Here is a 7743-nt window from a genome sequence, read left to right on the forward strand (position 1 = left end):
ATTATTTTTACTGCAGTAATCACAACAGGTTTATGAAGAATTAATTCATGCCACACATTTTGAATGTCATATAATACCCTAATAATTTGACTAAAGAAATTATATCACATAATACTCAGTTTCAATCGGTTGGATTTTGAAAATACAACTAGCATAACATTTCTAAAATCATAAATTCCAATTTAATCGATTCAAATTTAATAAAAAAGCTGGCATAATTTATTCCCCTTACCTGATCCTGAGAATATGCCTAAAACAATCGAGAGATGAAGATCCTAACTTTACAAAACTGCCGCAGAAACTAATCCGGCAACTCGAGAGAGATGAGAAATACGTTCGAGGAGCGAGAGCAACTTCGGGTGAGCATTGAAGTGAGAGAGAGTCACGTGAGGGATGAGAGAGAGATACGGAGCTAAGAAAGAGAGAACTGATTTTTCTAAAAAAAAATGATCGAATGTCTATTTATAGGCAAGCTGTCCCCACACAAAACCATCAATAGTTTCCTGAAACTTTCGACGGTTTGGCCATTTGCCAAATATAAAACGCCTTTATATGCTCTCGGTAGTTTACCCTACACGAAAACTGTCGACGGTTTTTCTAAGTCCCACCAAACCGTTAACGATTTGGTCTAGGCCCCCTTTTCCTTCCTTTTTCTTATTTTTCCTTTCCTTTATATATTTTCCTTTTCTTTTATATTTTGAGTTCAAGTCTCTACAATCTCCCCCTATTATAGAAATTTTTTCCTCGAAATTCGTTAACCAATGATTTGACATAACTATGTTATTACCTAACTAACCTTATACCAAAATTTCATCATACTCCATATATACGTATAATTGCATTATCTTAGTATTAAATAAAATTATTTCTTAACTCAATTCATAAACACGTTACCTACTGCCGTGCCACAAGAAATATTTGCTTTGGTAAAGGAAAGTGTGTAAGCACGTGCTGGGCCACCGCGAGGCATTGGATTGTTCCTCCGACTCTGATCAGGAGCAGGTGCGTTGTTTGGCCGTTCACGACAATATCGAGCTATATGACCATACCTGCCATACCGATAGCACACAGTACCCCCACCTTGGCATTCCCTCCAATGCCTCTAATTACATCAAGCACAGTGGAGGCGTGATGAATTTTCCCAGTAGTCTCGATCAGCCCTATTAGACCTCTAACCCAGAGTATCTCTGTCTCCCCTCCATGAACCCTGTCTAGAATCTACAAGGGAGCTGGGAGGCATAGGTCTCTTCCTCTACTCTAACATCTCTGCACCCCTTTGCAGGCTTAACTCTGCTACGGTGGCTTTGTCCACCAACTCCGAGAAGTTCTATACCTGCGAGACTACCACTTGCTCGTGGACCCTCTATTTAAGGCCACTTTCAAACCTCCTCACCTTTTGGTAATCATCTGGGATCATGAAGGGGGCTAATCAAGAAAGCTCCATGAACCTAGTAGCGTACTGCTGAACAATGAAGTGCCTTTGAGTTAGGTTAAGAAATTCCTCCGCCTTCACATCCCTGGTGGAGGCAGGGAAGTACCGGTCGTAGAAGACCTCCTTAAATCGACTTTATGTCATAACTGTAGGTACTATCCACGCTGCTCTTCCAGTAGCTTCACTACTAGCTATCATCGCTCAACATCTTCTATCAGCTTAAAGGTGGCTAAGAGAACCTTCTGCTCCTCAGTGCAATACAACACTATCAATATCTTCTCCATCTCTTGCACCCGATTCTCAGCCATGATTGGGTTAGTGCCACCCACAAAAGTGGAGGGTTTCAGGAGAGTAAATTGTTCGATCGAACAACCATGATTCATAGATGGGAAGTTCTGTCCTTCGGGGTCCCACCTAATCTCTTTCCCGACATGCTAATCTAAACCTCATAGCAATCTAGAGGTTTCAATCTCATCCTCACTAGAAGCCCCTAAATTACTATCCCCTCTAGTGTCCGAGTCTTTACCTCTGGGATCCATCCTAAAGATAGGGCAGTGGCGAGTTTGAAATTTCCATATCTTAACATAATTGGTACAGTTATAAAGCAATGATGCCATTTTAACATTCAAATCCTCAATTTAAACATTAAACACCTAATTGACCTGAATCATCAAATCATAACACCTAAATTACCAAAATTCTCTTTTAGAGGCTTATTCCCATAAATCAACCATCCAAACCTTCAAGTTCTAGTCTCTTTTCTTGGAAACATCACCATCAATCGATTTACCGTGGTTTTCTAAAACCATCGACTGATTCAGAAAATCACAAAAGTCCATTACGAGATTTTTCCTCCAGGCTACGAAACACAACTCAAAAATCCTAATAGTATCTTTACCCATTCCAATCCTCATCCTAACTCGAACCTATAATCTTGTATTAATCTGCCCTAAAGTCTACAGAACCTAACAACCTAAAGCACTAATACCACTTTATAACACCCTGAACCTACCAAGTGGGGCTTGGGGTGTTAAGTGTTCCATTTACTATCTCTGATACCATAAATATCATTTATGCAACGTAAAATTATTAAACTGCCTCAAATAAAATACTAGAGTAATATACTCTACAACCAAAAAGAGTTTCCATCTGTCTATATTACATAACCAGTATTTAAAACAAAAACTTATATGTTCCAGTATCTTACATTCACTTACAGTCACAAAAACTAAACCCTGCCCAGGCTTTCAAGCCCAATCTCTAGAAGGACCTGAAAAGTTAATAAATCACTGGGGTGAGACACTTTTCTCTAAGAATGGAATAAATTATATCGGTGTGTGGCAGATGAGTTTTAGTGTATACAAAATATAGTCGTTTGTTAATCAACATCAATTGAGAAGACACATGCAGACTGTACTCACACATATGTAATCATTTATAAGTTAGAGTTCTCAAGGATTAGGGAGATTACACACCCATACATGTAACGCCCCTTTACTCTAATACCGCATGTAACCTTACCCTTTTAATTTGGGTAAGACTACAACTGATACTTATCAGGGCACTCGCCTTACTCAGCAAGCCCTCGGGTGGAGATTTTTAATTCGCCATAATCATTCATGCATTTAAATTCACTTACATATACTCACACACAGTCAACATCAATCATACTACAGAATCTGCATACACATACAATACAACACATTCACATTTACAATACATTTCATTCATATCCATACAGGATACTGCACAAGTACTTCACTTTTCATGGTCCTCAGGGCATCCCACCATCGGTCCCAGCATATATTTCACAACTAACATCCACTGTTACACTTTCACAATGACCTATTCATAGTAATTCAGTAAAATGAACTCCTCAGGCCTGCCACGTTTTACCCCCATTTATATAAATAAAAATATAAGAGACTCCTCAGGCCTGCCAATGTTATATTGTGATTTATATCCAGGGCATTATAACGAACTCCTCAGACCTGCCAACGTTATATCGTGAAATACCCGAATAACCACACACAAAAAAATCACCCAAACATATCAATTCATTTACCGAAGTAATCATAACTAGTTTATTATGAAGAATTAATCTCATGCCACATGGTTTGAATGTCATATCATACCCTAATAATTTGACCAGAGAAATTATATCACATAATACTCAGTTTTAATCGGTTGGATTTTAAAAACACAACTAGCATAACGTTTCTAAAATCATAAATTCCAGTTTAATTGTTTCAAATTTAATAAAAAAACTGGCATAATTTATTTCCTTTACCTAATCATGAGAATATACCTAAAATGATTGAGAGATGAAGATCCTAGCTTTACGAAACTATTGCAGAAACTGATCCGGCAACCCGAGAGAGATGAGAAAGACGTTTGGGGAGTGAGAGTGGCTTTGGGTGAGCGTAGAAGTGAGAGAGTCACATGAGGGATGAGAGAGAGAGAGAGAGAGAGAGAGAGAGAGAGAGAGAGAACTGATTTTTTTTTCTAAAAAAGAATGACCTAATGTCTATTTATAGGTAAGCTGTCCTCACACAAAACCATCGATGGTTTCCTGAAACCATCGACGATTTGGCTATTTGCCAAACCAAAAACGCCCTTATATGCTCTCAGTAGTTTGCCTTGCAGGAAAATCGTCGACGTTTTGGTCCTGTCCAAACCATTTTCCTTCCTTTTTCTTTATTTTTCCTTTCCTTTATATATACTTTTTTATTTTATTTATTTATCTTTTATTTTCTAGGTTCAGGTCTCTACACTATAGGATTGCATGGTTTATCCACGTACTCATTAAACACCGTCAGCTCCAGCATGTTTGTGACAATGAGGTGGACATTTCAGTGCTGACGGAGTCCATCCCTATTCAAATCAGCATTGGCCAAGTGGTAAGTTTTTCCCAATCTATAGTTTTGCATGGTTCATCCACGTACTTAGTGAGGGATGGTTCAAAGGGGCACACTTTCATATCAACTCTCAGCAACTTACTCTTGCAACACTTTTATTTGAAAGAGTAAATACTTGACATGGTTTTGGAAAAATGTACCCTTTTAAACTCGCTCATATTGAGTATACGGATAAACCATGCAAGCCTATAGGTTGGGCATAATTTACCACTTGGCGAATGTTGATTTGAATAGGGATCAATACTGTTAGCTTTGACACATTCATAACAATGAGGTGGACATACGGTGTTAGCTTTGGCATAATCGTGATAGTGAGGTGGATGTACTGAAGCTAATGGAGTTTATCCTTATTCATCGATAACCTAACCTATAGGTTAGGGCTAAAGCAATGTTGAGGAGAAGGTTAATTTGAAAAACATGATTTATCTTTAAAAATCATCGCAGTTATGTTCTCATGCACTTAACCACAGTTATGTTCACATACACCTAATCATAGTTATGTTTAACCGGGGTGGAGTTTTTGTGCACCATCAACTCTGGCACATCTAGCTCAATGTCACAGATGTGTAGAAGCTAACCCCACTCACTAATATCTTGTTTAATATTTTTCCTAACTATCATAAAATGCACAATAATCATCCAAACCAATCAACGTTGGACGAACATCGTTAGTCAAGTATCCACGTAGGAAAACTGACAGAACCCTTTGAAGAAGGACATGACAATCATGACTTTCCATTCCTAACATCTTACCTTCCTTTATACTTAAGCATAAAGATATGTTAGATACATATCCACCAGGAAACTTCACTGATTTCAACCATTCAATAAATTATTTTTTTCATCCTTCAACAATGTAATATGTTGAAGGCATCAAAAGCTTATCCCCTTCACAAATCAAGTACAACTCAGGTCGTATTCTCATATCTTTCATATGTTGGTGAGTATTTGCATTTAACTTTGTCTTCCCATTTATATCCAAATGTATCAATCACATTCTCACAAATGTTCTTCTCAATGTGCACAACATCCAAGTTGTGGTGTAGTGAAAGATCTTACTAGTACAACAACTGAAAAAAGATGTTTCTCTTTGGCCAATTTAACTTAATCTTAGTACATTTCCTTTTTTCTACTACTCGGTGTTTACCCAAATTTCACATTTCTCATCAACTTCAACCAGTTTAATATCTCTTCTCACTTAGCCAATTGGGTTGCGACCTTCATTCAGGTTTTCCATTAAAGCTTCTATTAGAACGATTCCTTCAAGGATGTCCAAATGGCAGAAAACGACAATAACACATAAAGCATACCTTTCGTCCATGCTTCAAGGATAAAAACCCAGCATCCTTATTACACACCATAGTAATCTAATGGTGAATATAAAAAACAATTCCACAACCACAACAAGTAAATTAAAGCAATAACAATTACAAAGACATGGAGAATTACGTGGTTCAGTAATGCCTACATCCACAAGAGCAAATGGCAAGGATTCACTATATTCTTGTATAAATTACAAGATCAATATAAGAATCCTCTCAATTCTCTCTCAACCATACTTAACTTACCATATACAACATATACTATGTATATATAAGCTTGCTTGGAGGTTTCTCCCCAAAACTTAACCATATTAATGTCTAAGTATTCAAAATTCAAAATCTGTGTTGGATATTCCAAGCCAAACCGTCAAATGATTGGGCCAATTAGTTGACAGTTTCATACAAAATGTAAATTGTCTGAATTCTGGAGCAAACTGTCGACTGTTTTAGTCAAACAGTCAAATGTTTGCTGTTGCTCCTCAACACATATGATTTTCAACTATGTTTTATTTATGCAATCTATCAAGTATTGCACCTTGAACTTGGTATGTTAGGCTGGGACTGTCTCTCGTTTAGTAACTAGAGACAAACACCAAGTCCAAGCAATGCCGCTTGAACTTGTCGATGGTAGTTTTAGCTTCTACCATCAACTCTTATACAGTTGTAGATGCAACACTCTGAGACTTTGCCCTAGACCCAACACATTAATGTCAAAAACTTTCAACATAGTTCCCAACTGAAAAGCCTCAATCAAAGCATTCCCAACCAATAACAAGTCATTCACACAAAAAATATACATCACTCCACTATATCCTATCACCCTCTTCCACAATGGAAGCATCACTAACTCACACACTTGGTATATATGCAATATCTCCATTTCCTCCACCATAACACTAATCCTTCTATTTTTTTCCTTTGCTGTGCATGACAACTTTAAAAAAGGTAGAAACCTTGCTGTTGGTAGTAATGAATGCATAAAATTCCAAAATGCCAAATTTATACTTAAGTGGTGGTATGATAGTGCACACAGATCCACCATTATCCTGCAAAAGCTGAAACTCCCTGCAATATGAACAATGTCATCTCTGTCCTGAGTCTATTGCTCATACTGTGATACTGTTGACCGGAGATAGAACTCCCTGCATTTCTGCCCTAAGTATCTAACTCCACCTGAATTGCTTGTTCGCGGCTGCTGCAATTTTCTGGCATTTGTTTCTCTTCCTTTACCTGAGTACACTGCCCCATGGTTTTATTGCTAAACAATGTCCTTGATCACCCCATTATTCGCCACAGGATCACCCAGCTTGCTTCCACCTTTCTTATACCCAAAAAATATGTATTTTCCAGACATAACACCAAGCCTAGAATCTTCATCACTAGAATAGTGCACCAGTGGACATTAACTCACAACCGAGTAGTCTACTGCAACTCTCACATACCTTTGGCATTCAGTCACATGAGAAACACATCATACTCATCAACTTCACCAAGAAGTACCCTGCAAACCCTACTTAGTCTTAATGTCTAACCTAAGGATCTCTCTCTCAGTCTGGTACTCCACCTCAACCACAATTTTAACCTGGTAAACACATCAACATCAGGCTTGTACCATATGAGATAAACTAAGAAATTTTGTGATGCACCCATGAAAACATATGTCTGCCTCGTGATGTTATCCTCACTGGTCCCCAAACATCTGAATACATGTAGTCACCTATATGCTCTAACCACATATGCCACAGAACATCTAACTTAGATTCTACAGCTATAGCTCCACCTACAATCGTAACACCCTGCAGTGCATAGATATTTTTCGCTACTTTTTTCCTTTCACCACTATCAAGTTACCTTCACACACTTTCCTTTCTCCACTTTCAGACTTGTAAATGTATCCATTACAGTCTAAAATTCCCAATGAAATAACATTCTTTCTTAGACCCAATACATGCCTTACATTACATACAATTCTCACAACACCATCATACATTTTGATTTTGACATTTCCAATACCAAGTATTTTGCATGAAATATCATTTCCCATCAAAACACAACCAGTATTAGCATTCCC

The sequence above is a fragment of the Malania oleifera genome, chromosome 7, assembly GCF_029873635.1.
Source record: "Malania oleifera isolate guangnan ecotype guangnan chromosome 7, ASM2987363v1, whole genome shotgun sequence".
Taxonomy (NCBI): Eukaryota; Viridiplantae; Streptophyta; class Magnoliopsida; order Santalales; family Ximeniaceae; genus Malania; species Malania oleifera.